At 33.1% G+C, this 16,484-nt stretch overlaps 1 long non-coding RNA gene and 2 other non-coding genes across 4 annotated transcripts; 1 reads left to right on the forward strand and 2 right to left on the reverse strand.

The window, feature by feature from the left end:
- Nucleotides 1-3,886: 3,886 nt before the first annotated feature.
- LOC123721486 lies at nucleotides 3,887-16,133 on the reverse strand. 2 transcript variants are annotated; one of them, XR_006756251.1, is made up of 3 exons: nucleotides 16,022-16,133; nucleotides 15,290-15,371; nucleotides 3,887-3,948 (listed from the first exon to the last, which is right to left on the reverse strand). It is a non-coding gene; the product is annotated as an uncharacterized LOC123721486 (long non-coding RNA). The 2 variants fall into 2 exon arrangements; XR_006756252.1 differs by lacking the exon at nucleotides 3,887-3,948 and adding an exon at nucleotides 11,879-12,182.
- Nucleotides 7,446-7,518, reverse strand: Trnat-ugu. The gene has a single exon. It is a non-coding gene; the product is annotated as a tRNA-Thr (tRNA).
- On the forward strand, nucleotides 10,024-10,096 carry Trnat-ugu. The gene has a single exon. It is a non-coding gene; the product is annotated as a tRNA-Thr (tRNA).
- Nucleotides 16,134-16,484: the final 351 nt, after the last annotated feature.

Consider the following 16,484-nt stretch of genomic DNA (forward strand, 5'->3'; position numbering starts at 1 on the left):
TTCCGTAAATCTTACTAATATTATAAATGCGAATGTTTAGATTGATGTTTGTTTAAAGGTATCTTCACAAAGGCCCAATGGATCTTAATGCAATTTGACAAAGATGTAGAATATAGTCTGGAAGAACACTTAGGCTACTAATTAAGTTTCTTTTTAATTCCGCGCGGACGACAGCTAGTCTAAACATATTTATAAAACGTAAGATATAAATTTAGTAAGTATCTATATATAATAATAAATTTAGAGTATCTGTATGTAATAGCGAAAAAAAATCATATTTCATACATGATGTATGCGGTCTTGATAACGAAAAACCAATTTTTAAAATTTATGTTTCTCTGTATGTATGTCTGTCCATATGGCCGCGTTTGTTACGAGTAATCTCTAGGGTAGCTCTATCTAATCTCGAAGGTAGGTGATGTACATGGGCATATTGTAAGCTACTTTTTTATCCTGCGCTGACGAAGTCACGGAATACTGCTAGTGTGTGATAAAATTCTTACGATAGTGACATCTTTATGCAACACATGACAATAGTTTTATTATGGAGACAATAATGTTTGTATCTAACCGACAAACACTAAACCAATTGTAACTTTTCATTGCTTTGCACGATAACATTTTACCCTTTACTAATCGATAATCTTTAACCTATAAAAACGCACGAACTACGTGTTATTGACCGATAAAAGATCTTTTTGTTGGGAGAACTTTTTTGAGACTAAGATATCGTGTCATCGAATGCAATGGTTACAATGGCTACAAATGGTTTGTCGGTATTTTGATTATACAAAGGTAGGGTAAAAAGAGATGAAGCTGTAACGTAATGGTCTGGCCATAAACAATACTTTATTTCACGCCAGTCTTCTGTTGTACTATTGTAATTCAGTTCTGGTGTAATTAAAAAGAGTGTCAAAATAAATAAATTATTTATTTTCCATATTCGCATTACCGGTTGAATTGATAGATTTGTATGTAAGTTGTTGTAATGATTGCACAATCTATGATTTGTCATTACAGAGTTGTTGCGCTGCTTGCTGTGGTAGCGATTGTTACTGCTGAGTGGCACTCGACTGCGCCACATCCTGGCGCCGATTGACGCGCTATCGTTGAAACGGAATTTCAAACGAACTCTTTATGGTTTGAAACAGTATAAGAGTTGATATTTCATCATTGACTAATACTGTTTAAGAAGACCGTTGAGCCGTGGAATGCTCATTTAGCGAACTGAATAGCACGATAAGAAATATCAAATCTTGCTAATATTATAAATGCGAATGTTTTGATAGATGGATGGATGTTTGTTTGAAGGTATCTCCGGATCGGCTCAACTGATCTTGATGAAATTTGGCATAGATATAGAACATCGTCTGGAAGAACACATAGGCTACTTACGTGTATTTTTTTAATTCCGCGCGAAAGGAGTCGTGGGCGACAGCTAGCTAGCGATATGTAAGAAATAAAAAAGTTAAAATTCATTTAGATAAAGTAAACGCTTCTATAGGTTGGGATCCACCGAACAGAAAATATATGTTTGGTATTTCGTGGACTAATAACGACTTGCCTACTGACGTAAATTTGCAAAATCATGTCTCGATATCGACTTACATGAAAAGATAAAATTAGAGACATATCACTATTATCTGTGGTTGTTACAACTCTATAGATTTCACTAGAGTTATTTTATGTAAAACGTAATTATACCTTGATTTGAATATGCATCATGACGATGTCAACAGTGTTCGCGCTAAACATCGACATCCGCGCTCTCCAGTTCTATGTTTAATTGAAACTAGTCTGTGGCAATCCGCTATTACAATCCGGTGAGGCCTGTTGCCACCGACTATAGCATTAAGACGTTATTTATGTACCGCTTAGTTGCTTCCAGGAGACATATTTTTTAACTTAATCACTGTTTACACATTCCAAGATGGCCGCCCACGTATTTTTTTGGATTCGTAGTGTCAAAGGGCAAAGGCCCTGTCGAGGCAAACGCTTATGGAAATGTAACTTTATTGCCGTGTTATTTCTGATTATCAATTTGGTTTATGTAATTTACAACTTATAAAGTAAATAATATATAAATTGAACAAATTGTGAATAATTAATTTTATTTAATTACAGTTATTTATCGCACTACAATTAGTTTGAAATCGTTTTGCACACAATTATTATACCAATGATTTCAGTTTGCATTAATTTTGATAAACATGAAAGTAAATATGGAAATGCATTTCAGATGCACAATAAATACGTATTTACCAGATTAACGACTATTTATTTATTTATTTAATGTTACAATATATGACAAGTACCTACATATGTAAGTGTAAACTGTATTGACATATATAATCTAAAGAAATAATTTTATTGGAACGCATCTAAATGTGTAGAGGCATTTTAATTCGGAAGTCCTTATTTGATTGATAATTGAACTGCTTCTACGTAATTTTTTTATCTTACCTTTTAATACACTTTATTTGGCATGAAAAATCACCTCACTTCTGATCAACTACAAACGTTGGCTAGAAGTATGTATTTTTGTATTTTATCTCCTTTTATCATAAAAGTAAAGTGGTGTCTCTGTTTAAAAGTTATCTTAAAAAAAACTTATCTTAAAGATCTGTTTTGTTTGTGACATTACTGACTTTTAATAATGTAAGTTGCAAACTCTAAAATTTAAAATCTAGAAAATCTATTCGCTATGATCGCTCTACCGTAAACATAGCAACTATGAAGTCATTATGCTTCAATACCGGTCCGCGTCTTCCAATAATGACGTGTTACATTCTACATACCATCATTAAAATGGTTCAAACATTTTGTCGATTTCAAAATGAAGAACAACAACTTAACAATTATGGAAGTATGTTCAATTATAAAAATGCTAAATTAATATGGATGTTCTTTTATTAAGTCACCAACTGTCGCCCGCGACTCCATACGCGCGAAATTAAAAAATAACATAACAAGTAACCTATGTATTCTACATCTATGCCAAATTTCATCGAGATCCGTTGAGCCGGTCTGGAGATACCTTCAAACAAACATCCATCCATTCAAAAATTCGCATTTATAATATTAGTAAGGTGTAAATGCACATTCCGGTCATTATAGCAAAACTTAAACATTGAAAACTAGAAGTAAACTCGTTTAAGAAGGTGCGAATTTGTAATGTCTTCCTTTTACACGTAATATTGCTCCAAACGTAAATGTATGTCTAGTTATAAAATAGTGATTTTTAAATAGTTTTATTATTTATTTATTTTCATAGATTAAAAACAATATAGATATAATGTTTTCTGAAGTCTGATATAAGTTTTTCCGAAGGCATTCCATTGTACCCTTTTATCGTCTAAAGTCCAAAATATAAGACAGTTTTCAAGTCAATTGAAACATATTCTTTTTAAAATTAAGTAAAATATTACTATAGGTAATAAAAATGACTAGTTTAAATATGTAGTATTTGTATTTTATTTAGGTTTTTCCATTTCGACTGGTTCGCAAAACATCCGCAAGAATTCGGCGAGCGGAGTCAACGAGCGGCGCGAGTCCCGGAATGCAGACAGCCTAGTCTTTGTTTATACTTGATGTCAAAAGTATAGGTACGAAATATTATTTTAAATTTAGCTATTTTTTACTTTATCTTAATAAAATATAGCATTTATAAGCTGTATCTAATTGTACGTGTGTATCGTTAAAAGGATTTTTTTATTAATTTGATGATTGAAATAAAATAAAAAACTACGACTTCTTACAGCTAAAGGATTAGACAGTATTTAATTTATGCATAAGATGTCATCGATCAATATTCATGTCTAAATATAAATAAGATAATGACGTACCGAAGACTTGGACAGCAAAAATGACGAACGCCATAGACAGGGCCGGCGTTAAGCTAGGGCGCGGTTGGGTCCTGGTCGCTGGACAGAAAGGGGCGCCACAGGTCTGCAAATTATACAGTCTCATATAACCCGAAGGCACTGTAAAAAAGTGGGCGCCATAGAAATCTCGCCCTGGGCGCTAGTAGAGTTTAAACCGTTACTGGTCATAGACTTGTTAAATAAGGCTTATAGGCATATGACGACCATATTGCTCTTGAATGAAATTTTATGATACCACTGTAAAGTTTGCGTTATTTGCGTTTATCACGGACTATCAGTTGACAAGATATAATAGATTTATCTCTTATCTGATTGTTATATAACAGTATTTATATATTTGTATATAGGTATATTGCTACGACTGTAAAATGAAAATAAAAAATAAAATAGTAAAATATTATCTCATTTTCTTTCAAGACAATGGAAGGAAAAACAATATTTTTTTACACAATATGTTGTTAGCAGTGAAAATTCAACCGGAAAATCGTTAGTAAGCACAAAAAGAACAAAATAACTTGGAGAGCTTAATATTCAGGATGTCATTCACTTATCCTTAACTTAATGTTATTTAAAAGTGAGGCAATCTCATCTGCAACGTGGGTGGTCTCAAAATGTCTGAACAAAACAAAATGAAGCTGGAAGGTTTGTCGTTCATCGAATGATAATTTTAATGCTCTGCGCTATTCGAGACATTTTATCTCTCTATAATATTTTAATGAACCATTATTTCGTCAGATATTTATGTTAACTGGATCAAAGCGATATCTTTTATAAACCTAATAGTTTAATCATGGTATGGAATATTCCACATTTTAGTAATAAATAAATTGGTGCACATTAGATTACATATTATTTCAAAGGTAAGGTAAGGTAAGCTTGTTTGAAACATTGGAATAGATTCTGTATAACCGAAGTTAAAAATCAAATTTTTAATTGATGCAACAATATTTTAACACTTTTATATTAAAAGAAAGCTATGTCAATACCTAGTATAGACCTTTTTTTAACCAGACCTTGTTTTTGAATTTATTACATCACTATACTATTTCACTATTACTACGATGTTATTTTACGTGAATTTCTGAAACGCCTGTCCCAAATGAATAGCAATAATTTAATCAAGAAAAAAACACTTTAAGCTAGCTTTAAAACATTACAAGTTATTCTTGGCTAGCTGTAAAACATCTTGTCTTAATCTTACTAATGTTATAAATGCAAAAGTTTAAATGTATGGATGTTTGTTTGAAGGTGTCTTCGGAAAGGCTCAACGGATCTTGAAATTTGGCACAAATGTAGAACATAGTTTGGAAGAACACATAGGCTACTTATTTCGTTTTTTTTTAATTCACCGCGGAAGGAGTCGCGGGCAACAGCATGTTAAAATATATATAAAAAGTTCTGATATATGAAACAATTGTGACACTGTCCGTAATCTGTATATAATTTTAACTGTAATTAAAATTTGTATAAACTCTTTGTTGGTTTACATTTGTGACCGTTGGGTGGCGCTGTTGTCGGCTGTTTTATTTTTAATTCTGTAACTGTAAACGAAGACGAGAAACGGAAAAAATTAAGTTGAACTTCTCAATAGCAGGCGAGGTAACGCTCACGCTCTTCAAACATCTACGATGGAGAGCTTTGATGAATAAAGATACGTTGACTGCTAATATAATTTACAATATGTACAGTAAGTATTATCCATGTTATAAAACTAAAGTTTTAAGTAAATACCAAAAAATAATAGAAATAAGATAATCAGTTCCGCGACTCTTTCGCCTTTCACCGCACGCAATGACGCGAATGCGAAAGATTTGCACCGATATTGGTCCTCGGCCTCGCGCGGATAGCGGTGTCTCGCTCGGCGCAAGCAAATTAATAAATGAATACCATATTCGAGAGTAGAGCTGCGGCGACGATCTGGCGGCCGAACACCTGCGTCTGCGCATCTCGACGCAAGCAAGCAAATATATACTTTGTGTCAAAGTGTAACAGTTGTAAATCGCTTGTGTTGTAAGTAACATTCTCATTACTGATCACGGATGTAACAAACAAACTATTCAAAACTCTGTACCTTGAACAGCAAAGTTGGGTTTTACGCTTGTCACGGCCGCTGAGATTCCTTAGACGGGAGAGTTATGGCCTTTATTGTTACTTTTTATGTTTTTTTATTCGTCAGGTAAAAGCAAATAAGAAATTGTATAAAATAAACACAAGAAGGTTTCACTGTTGTTTTTTTTTTCCAACTTTTATTTATTGTGACCAATGACCTTAAGATAAAGTTAAAGTAACATGACAACTGCATTCAAATGTAGAGCTTTATTTTGATTGAGCTCAAGACCTTAACAAAGATAAAAAATATATTACCGTGATAATAAAGTAATTTACTTAGCTAAAACTAGTTTATTTAATTTTTTTCTTATAATTTCATTTCAAAATGTATGTCAGAATAAAATAAACATTTAAATTAATCCACTTCCAAAAAAATATATTTAAATCGCAATTTTTGTTATTTTTTTAAAATACGTGTAAATAACTGCATATTAAATTAAAATAATAAAATATAGTTTTATGTTGTATGTTTGGTTCAATGTAAAAACTTAGATATTTTCTTAGGTCACTAAATTTACCATGGTTCTCATTAATAACATGTGTAAAGTGTCCTTTTTTGTTAATGTAATATCTTCATATTTCTCCAAAATTTCAAACCTTTCATTTCATTCAATTTCAAAGTAAATAACCAAGCAATTTCTCGTCTTAAACGTTTCAGTGATGCATCCAGAGATGGCGCTGTAATATCCTGATTCAAAACACTTCTAAAAGTATTACATAAAATAAAAACACTACAAGTCGAATTTGGTGACAGTTATTCGACATTAGAATTATTAAGTTGAATAATATTTTAAATGATTTTTTGCAACAAAATTGAATCAAGATTAAAAATTTGATTTAAGTTCTAAAACACGATATTGAAGTTTTTCTAGTAGCTTAATATATATACAAAGTAACGATTTAAAAGGTTCGAGGTTCCGATCAGTTCAATTATCGGGATTACATGCTGAACCTTTATGGTTCCTTCATCCTGTGGAAAGTCCCCGGAGACAGGACGGAAAGCGTCGTATTGTAGTGGATTCAGGCCGGGTTCGGTGCCATAGGGAGGGAATTTACGACCCGTTTGGTTATCGACCCGTAGCGTTGCTCAGAGCAAAGATAATGTTGTTAGAGATTTAAAAATCTCAACAAAATGGGGCTTACTCGGTTGGAACCTTTCTTTTGTTGCATTTTAGAACCTGGTTTTGATCGGTAACTTTATTAGTATTAAATGTTAGCGACAGACAATTCACGTTCACGTACTATTCGATTTTAATAGAATAACTTTCATTGTTATTAATATTCAATTGTTTTAAGTATTAAAATGTGAAACTGTACCACAAAATTTTTAACAAGTAAAAAGGAATGAGTTTATTGTACAGCATTTTTTTATTATTATTTGCTGATAATTTCCATAAAAAATTTGATGTAATAAAACTCAACTAAAAAAAGAACAAAAACATAAATTGTTATTGCCCCCAGAGAGATTTGAACTCTCGACCCCTGGTTTACAAGACCAGTGCTCTAACCCCTGAGCTATGGAGGCTACGATCGGCGATGTCAGAAAATATATATGTTAACTTGGATTATCATACTGTGACTAATAGATACACTTGACTAAGCTACTATGAAGATGATGCCGAATAATTATGCGATAATAAACTTTCAAGTACATATTGAACGTGAATTATAAATTACAAAATATTTAGATAAGTATTATTCGAGTACATTAGTATAGGTACGCCATAATTGTTTACGGTTGGGTCTACGTTGTACAAGGTCGAAAAAAGGGAGAAAAGGTGACGAATAAGTGTTTAATTTTTAAGCCAGAAAGATGAATTTTCGACATCTGGATTACCAGACCAATGCTCTAACCTCTGAGCTATGGAGGTCATGATGTATTTGAATAATTGATAAGCGTTATCACTCAGAAATTTTGTTTATTACATCTATGCTAATAAGTCTGCGATATTCAAGTTTGAATACAAATATTCTGCGAGGTGACGACATCTTGGGGAAACCCATATCTGACATGAATGTATAATACGAATAATTTTCTTTTAAAACTAGTTTTATTGTCACCAAGGACAGAAATGTATTCTTTCTTATCTTACTAATTTATGCGAAAGTTTGAATGGACGGATATTTGTTACTATGTAATACCAGAACGACTGAAAGGTACAGTTAAATAATAGGCTGGAATAACGCACAGGCTACAATTATTTTTTAATTACAATCGGACGTAGTCATGTATGACATCTATAAGCGTAATGAGACTTTAGCTTGTCTTTGTAAGTTTATTATGTAAACTAATAAACCTTAAATTCAGAAACCATAACTACGGAATTAATATTCTTCTCACGGCGGGTGTTGGTGATAAATATAGTACAACGTAATCCCGATGCACTTACGCAACTTGGCCAGATGTGCACAGCTCCTTCTGTAAAATACGCACGTAATGTTGACTAACAAGATGCTGTACAAAATGCTAATGTCTACAAGTGACAACATCTCCGATATATCTTGCAATCTACTTTAAACTGAGGCGCTATGACTGAACGACTAATTTAAATACAATAATTCGTCAAACATTTTTCGGATTTTCAGTTTCGTATTTCAATTTAGTGTGGATGCTGGTATGATTTAAAATTGCTGTAGACATTGGTAGAGTCAGCAAAATCAATTTTTGCAAATGGGAAACGAGTCATTTGTTATATAGGCGCTTAAACCCATAACTATTTTCCATACTCTGACGTTGCGGTGTTATACTTGAGATTTGGTTTGAAGCCTTAACTTATGTTCATGTGATTCGGAATACTAACATGAATTAACAAATTCTTAATAAAAAAATCTTTTATTGATTTTGCTTCTATTAATTTGTCGGTAGTTTTCGTCGTTGATAAGAGAACCTGACATTAAGTTTATCCAAAATAATATTATTAAAACAAGTTTGAATTATGTTACGATTAAGTCTTGGGATATTAAGTTACGTGGCGCATAACAAGGTGCATGGGCGCATGGGCCAAGACAGATGTCGACCGGACACGGCCCAAAAGCGGCGTCGACTGACGTTATTTTGCATGCCTCAGCCCAAAACGGGAACCGAACGCAAAACCTAAACCCAGCTATATAGGGTGCTCGTGGGTTGACTTAATCGATATTGAGAAAGTTCGATACGGGCAATGACTGTGTGAACACTTCGAAATTGTTATGTTTGTTTCAAAAATTGTCAGCGGACCAGCGGATTTAGATTATTTTCTTTTAATATTATATCAACCAGGGGCCGAGACTTCAAATCTATCTGAGGGCGTACCTACATGTCATTTTGATGTCATAGAAAAGTTCAAATAAACTTGAAAGAATTTTTTTCTACGACTCAAAATTTATTACTTTAACAGAACTTCTTATACGATAAATAAACATTTAAACACAGTTTGTAATAAAAATAAATGTATGATTATCTATTAGTTTTAAAAGTAATGTTTGAATGATGAATTACATTTAAAAGTTAACGGTAGCAATTAAAATCATGAGCGCAATCGTAAATAAACTATAAAATAGAAATAATTGTAATAGATTTAATTCAGTTACCAGCAATTACGAACCGCCTACCGTTATCTAATTGAATATTTTGTATTCTGTATTTACATCCGATTTCGAACACGCAATAACCATTTTTTTTTATTAAAATGATTTTGTTCGAGTGAAGTTTTGTTAAGTACTTAAACTATTTAACTATACATGTCACTGGCTAGTTTTCGTTAATATTTTTATATAATTGGTCTGACACAAAAGAGAAAAAGTAAGAAGGGTAGTTATAGAAAATAGATTGAGAACTCCATTCGTGCTTCTTTTGTTTGCCATCGCTTTCCATGTAGCGACAAATCTTACTAATATTATAAACGCGAATGTTTAGATGGATGGATAAATGTTTATTTGAAGGTTTCTCCGGAATGGTTCAACGGATCTTGATGAAATTTGGCACAGATGTAGAACATAGTTTGGAAGAACACATTTTTGGTTAATCGGAATATTTTTAATATACTACACAGCCTCCATAGCTCAGGGGTTAGAGCACTGGTCTTGTAAACCAGGGGTCGAGAGTTCAAATCTCTCTGGGGGCAAATTGATTCTTAACTGTTTATTTAATTTTGCATATCAACAAATTAGCTTCACTGACTAATTTGTAGCGAAAAGAAAATGCTATACAGTTTTTAAACTAATCTAATTCTAGTTAGTAGTTAATAAACAACGCAATGAAAAGAATTAAACTGATAACAACATCCATGCACAATGCTATAGATCTGGTACGAAATTGTCGAAGATTATTGGTACAGTCTCCATCAGTTACAGCGCCGGTACAGCGCCGCCGGCTATTCGTACCGCAAACCGATAATTTAACTTACCGGTAATGTTCTTGTTACCTTTTTACATTTATTTTAAGGCTGATCGACCGGCCTTAATTGGTACAGCATGTGGGCGACTGGCACGTCACGCGCCACCCGCATACGAATAACTATATCCAGTTATTTTTAATTTACCTAGCTGTTTCGCGGCTTCGTAAATACGAATACCGATAATAAATATCACAATCATAAAATTATACTGGCTAGTATTATTTTTTTATTCAAATACTTTGAATAAGACTATCTGTTAGGTTTTATGGAACCGCTCTTCATAGATTTGTATTGGACAAATTAGTGACCACTTTGCAAGTGACATAAATTACTGCGGTTTACTTGACAATTTTGTTGATAAATCATCCTATATATCGTAATATACGATTAGTTATGGTTTTATATCAGATAAGACTAATGTAATGTCTATCCCAAATACATGGAAAGATTACAATAATTATTATTATTTCATTTGTTCCATTAAAAAGGAATAATAAAATACTTGTTTTTGGTGTATATATTATATATATATATGTGCTCATTTATTGTCTTAAGAGAGGAGATTAACACATTTTAAATGAAATAATAGTTTTATCAAACGTTTTATAAAGCAAGTTGTAGCACCTAATTACAGTGGTCATTGCGGTGTCACAGGAAGAACGGAGTCCAGTTAATGAGGAAGCAATTAGTAACGTTTTGTCTGCTGTCGGTACTTGATACAGACGAGTGGGTTTCAATAAACGACTCATGTCCACATTGCATAGTATATTTTCTTTTGTTTATTTATCATGATTAATTTAGTTTTATTTATAATAGGAGTCTGATAACTGATATCATAAATAGGAATGTCCCCTAAATGAAAATAGTTAATACAAAAACTGACATCGCACATAAATAATATTATGATTGGATGTCATTGCTTGTTCCCTTTAAAAACAATGCAAAAATTTCAGTAATGTGAACTTCGCTTTATATTATTTTAACGTGAACTAGATTCAAAACTTCGATAAAATAGCATGACGATTCCTTCGTCTGTTGAACTTTTTTTTTTGTTCAACTTACTTCACATACCATAGATGTGATTCACAAGTGCGTAGGCCCGAAGGTACATTTAAATAGCTAGGACATATTTCACGCAACAATATCCACATAACGCAGGCTGTCCCACGCTAATCTTCCAGTCATAAAGTATGGTGCACACAACGCTCCAGTTGCAGCGCCGCTATATCGGTGCGGGTAACTGACGGGCCCGATAGCCAGTTCTGACTTGCAATTAATTTAACTCGACTTTGACCATACCTCATTTTGCTACCGGTCCATGCTATCTATCGATACAGATAATAAAGGCTTTCGCATTATAAAAAGTATGGGCGATTGGGATCGCTTTTGTCTTTTTTTTGCTAGTGATGTTTATCGGGTTAAGCCGGTGCGGCCAGTATTATGGCGTATATTACATATACATTTATTACGGTAAGTGTTTTTCTAATTTTTTTATTGTCTGTTATTAATATTTATGTGGGAACAGAAGCTTTTTTCTTATTAAGTTTCGGCTTATTATATCGTATAGATAGGAAAATCACTTTCCTAGCTGGAACGATAACAAAATCTTTTTCCATGTGTCAGATGGACTTGTCACGAGCTCGGCATGTGCTCAACCAAGCGCAGCCAGTGCGTCGTGAGCGAGACCACGCGGGACTCAGCTGACGCCGTATCCGATGTCCACGCCTCGCATATGACTGATCAAAGAGCGGCATCTCGCGTGTGTACATGTCCTTATTTCATCCTTCATTTCTTCCGGCGGTTTAACACAAATCTGCTTTGTTTATTTAAAAAATAAAAGTGCTTTAGTTGAAAATAAAGTTAAATACATTTTGGAGGTCGGTAAAAGTATCGAATGTAGTCAACGTTATCAAAATCAGGAAAGGTCTTTCGCTTCCACCCGTTAGAGTAAGGTATTATTTTAAACCAGTCGGCGGTAAAGGTTCAGATAGACAAATAGGCTAATAGGCACAGGTGGGCACAGTTAATCGAAAAGTTAACTTCGTTAATCGTTAATTCGTTAATAAAAAAATTAACTTCGTTAATCGTTAAAGCGTTAAATTCTCGCAAATTTAACGCAAGTTAAAGTTAATCGTTAACAGTTAACCATACCGAAATTTTACATACTAATTTCAAACTTATTGTGGCGACACTTGTTTAAAATAGTAATTTGACTATACATTCTATAACACATAAGTATTAGAGACAAGTATGAATGCATTATAGTATATTTCATTACGAGTGCAGAAAGCCTCTCATTGCAAAGAGTTCCGACAAATGTCTAACTGAGCCGAGGCACAGCCGAAGGTGAGGGTTGACAGTTGGAACAAGTTGTAATGACAGTTCCGCACGTGTACTAAACAACTATTTTTAATACAGTTGCGAAAAAATTAAGCAATATAATAGAATAATAAAAATACAATAAACTAAACTAATTAAAATGTTTGAAAAATGGCGCCAACCGTAAAAGAATACAAACAGAGATTTTTTTGTTGTCTTCATCCATTCTGGGTAGGCAAAGGGAACTATGCCAAAACGGCCAAGTCTTCAGTAGATTATTTTTACTGATATGAAATGAAAATGAAATTTAATGAGATGAAATTAAATGAAACCTAACCTAATTCATTGAATAAAATCATTAAATCTTATATTGTAACAAATTAGGAGCTTCTTTTTAGAAATATTTGCATGAAGCATAAAAACTTCAATGATTTTCTTTTTGTAAAAACTTCGTGGTTGGTTTTTTCTTAGACATTATTTTGACAATTGGGAAAGAAAACGCACGAGTTTGGAAAAGCTAAAGAAAAAAAAACTTGTGAGCCGTCATGGGACGCCTGGCAGATGTGAAACATCGTGTGTGTGCTAGTAATATGCATAAAATATTAAATATTATAATTAAATAAAAAATAATGATAATGATAGTAATGATAATAATTATAATAATAAAATTAAGAAAAATGTATTAAATCAGAAAATTAATAAATATGTGGAATAATAATAATAATAGTAATAATAATAAATAATATTAAATATTCAATATTATTAAACTAAACACATAAAATATATATATGTATACCTTAGTATAGCTTGGCGACCCGTCGCCACGGCAAACGTCGCCACTCCAACAATTCGGTTTACAAGTGATCCTATGTTTCACATCAAAAGCACGAGTAAAAAAGTGTTTTAATACAGTTGCTCAAAAAGTGGCGTATTGCAGGGACGAAGAGCGTTCGGGATGTGGGCTATTACATACTCTTGCTTTTAATGAAATACACTATTTAGAACCTTATTTTGATTTTGTCCTGTTGGTCACGTCTTTCCCGGACGCTCTGATGCATCACACTTGCACGCGAACTTCACATATATCAATTATCAACTCGTTCGTTTATCATTCGAGTCGCCGACAGTCGCCCAACAAAGTTGAACTTACGAGCGTGGCGTGGCGCGTAATTTAAACAAAATGACAGCACGTCTCCAAGTTTCTAATTTAACGATTAACGGACTTTTATTAACGGAAGTTGAGTTTAACGGAAGTTAACAAAAGCGTTAACACTTTTTGAAGTTAACTTAAAAGTTAATCCGTTAAGCAAAATGTTAACTTCGTTAATTAACGATTAACGGATTAACGAGTTAATGCCCAGCTCTGCTAATAGGCAATATGGGTTTATGTAAAAATGTAAAAAGACAGATTAATTCTTGTATTTAAAGTACATAATTGACTTTATGTATTAACAATGTACAACGAAATTCATAGCAAATGTACGTCCTTCGAATGTTGCAATCAATTCTCATGAATCATGGCAGCATTGTTGTTTATATAAGTTGTAATTGTCACACTAATTGCATCTTACGGTCACGAGTGACACTGCGCCGCCGCGCCACCTAGCGGTCATTAGTTATGTTAATGATTAATGAATTATTTATGTTGTTATAATTATAAAAAAAAATATCATTATTCTTTGAGTAATAAAAATTGCCATACACGTATACGGGGTAATCTATGTTAGCAATTATTATAATTGTTGTCAACTATGGAATATTGTAAAAGTATTATTCTGAAAATATTTTCTTAGGAAATAAATCAAGATAGCCATTGAAGTCGCTAAAAACTCATTATAATTCAGCCAGGATTATGTTACCAAAAAATCTGATTTAATAAACGTTAAGATCCTAGACTTTTCACTGAAAAATTTCTGTATATCGATTAAAACCTCTTCAAATGACAGATATTGGATTTTTATCAAATTTGTACCTATAGAATTTATGTTATACTAGCTGTCGCCCGCGATTCCGTCCGCGCGGAATTAAAAAACATATTAAGTAGCTTATGTGTTCTTCCAGACTATGATCTACATTTATACATAATTTCATCGAGATCCGTTAAACCGTTCAGGATATACCTTCTAATTCATCCAGACTATCTAAGGAATATCTAAGGAATTCATCCATCCAGACATTCGCATGTATAATATTAGTAAGATTAATAATTAATAATAATAACTGACACCGATTAACACTACTTGCGTCAAAGTTAGAATACATTACACGCTTCACTGACACTTCCGTGGGTACGCCGACAGAGGGCACCCCCGCTTATGGCGAGTCATGGGACTGATTTTATGGTAATTTATAAATCAGGGTGAATTTGATTCATAATAAAATTTAATTTGATCGTATTGTTTGTGTGTATGTAACAATAAAGCACAAGTTTCCGTTTAAAAAAAATCCGTGGGAGTTGTAATGATGTTTTATATTGAAATTGAGAGACAGATTTAGTTGTAGAGTTAATTTGGTTCAGAAACGATAAAAATTATAATTGCGTTGTTATATTAAAATGTTAGTCTTCAGTTAGCTGAATCATTGAATAGAAAATGTACTGACCTGTATCCAACGAGCAAGATTTTCTAATAGCATTAGTTATGATAAATGACTCCTGACATCGACTGACCGATGGAGATGTTACCTAAGAATTAAAAAATGAATTATAAATTAAATCAATTAGATATAAGTAAATGCTTCATTGTAAAGTTTATAAAATTTAAAACAGAGGCTAAGCTTCGCGATCATCTATGAATCGTAATTAGATCTTTTTTCATGTAATCTCTACTACTACATCCGGTGTTTGAAGTGTTGTCAGATGGCGCCTGATAGAAATCAATATGGACGGCATCAATCGCTTTCAATTTGTATTTATCATAGTTTGTGCAATTGCACCAGTTGGATTTAAACCAGTTTAGATGTCTGTGTACTTTTTATTCAGACTTGTAGCATTAACGGCATTTACACGAACGATCTGTTGATTGGAAACTGGTTTGCGATTGTCGTGGAGGCGTGAGAAGGGTGACTGTTGGGATATTCTCATGAGTGACGTCAACATGCACCTGCACCAAAACATACAAAAGGACAAAGTCGCCGAAGTGGCCGTCCACTGCGGTTTACCTATACATGTCCGGACAAGTTTCAATCTCAAGGTTTCTCCTTTTACCGCATATGAAGACGAATATAAACTGCTCATCCGTTAAACTATTTCTTGCAAAATAATGTGTCAATTGTCATTCCAGTAAGCAGTAACGCTTCATTTTAGTACAAAAAAATTGTAGCAGTTTTACTTACCACACCACAGGTTATAAAACCTTCTTTCTCAATCGATATGCCGTTCCTGGGCTTGAATTGAAGATTTTCGACAATAATTTGATTTGTTTTAAGTACTCACACTGTTTATTGACACCTGTAGCATCCGCTGAAAAATAAGCGTAAAATAATTTCGAATATTATCAATTATTATTTTGTTGTATGCGTAATTTGATCTTATTTGTATACTAGCCACCGCCCGCGACTTCGTTAGTACAGATATAAAATTAAAAGTATAATATGCCCGCGTGCATCAGCTAATTTCCCGCCAAAATCGATCTAGCCGGAGATTACCCGGAACGAACGCGGCCTTGCAGACAGATACAGACACAGATACAAAAGACAGCCAAATTTATTAAAATAGGGTTATCGTTATCACCTACACAAGTACATCATGATGTGTTTCGTACACATTATAATTTTTTTTTCGATATTCCTACAAACA

The sequence above is a fragment of the Papilio machaon genome, chromosome 12, assembly GCF_912999745.1.
Source record: "Papilio machaon chromosome 12, ilPapMach1.1, whole genome shotgun sequence".
In the NCBI taxonomy this organism is placed as follows: Eukaryota; Metazoa; Arthropoda; class Insecta; order Lepidoptera; family Papilionidae; genus Papilio; species Papilio machaon.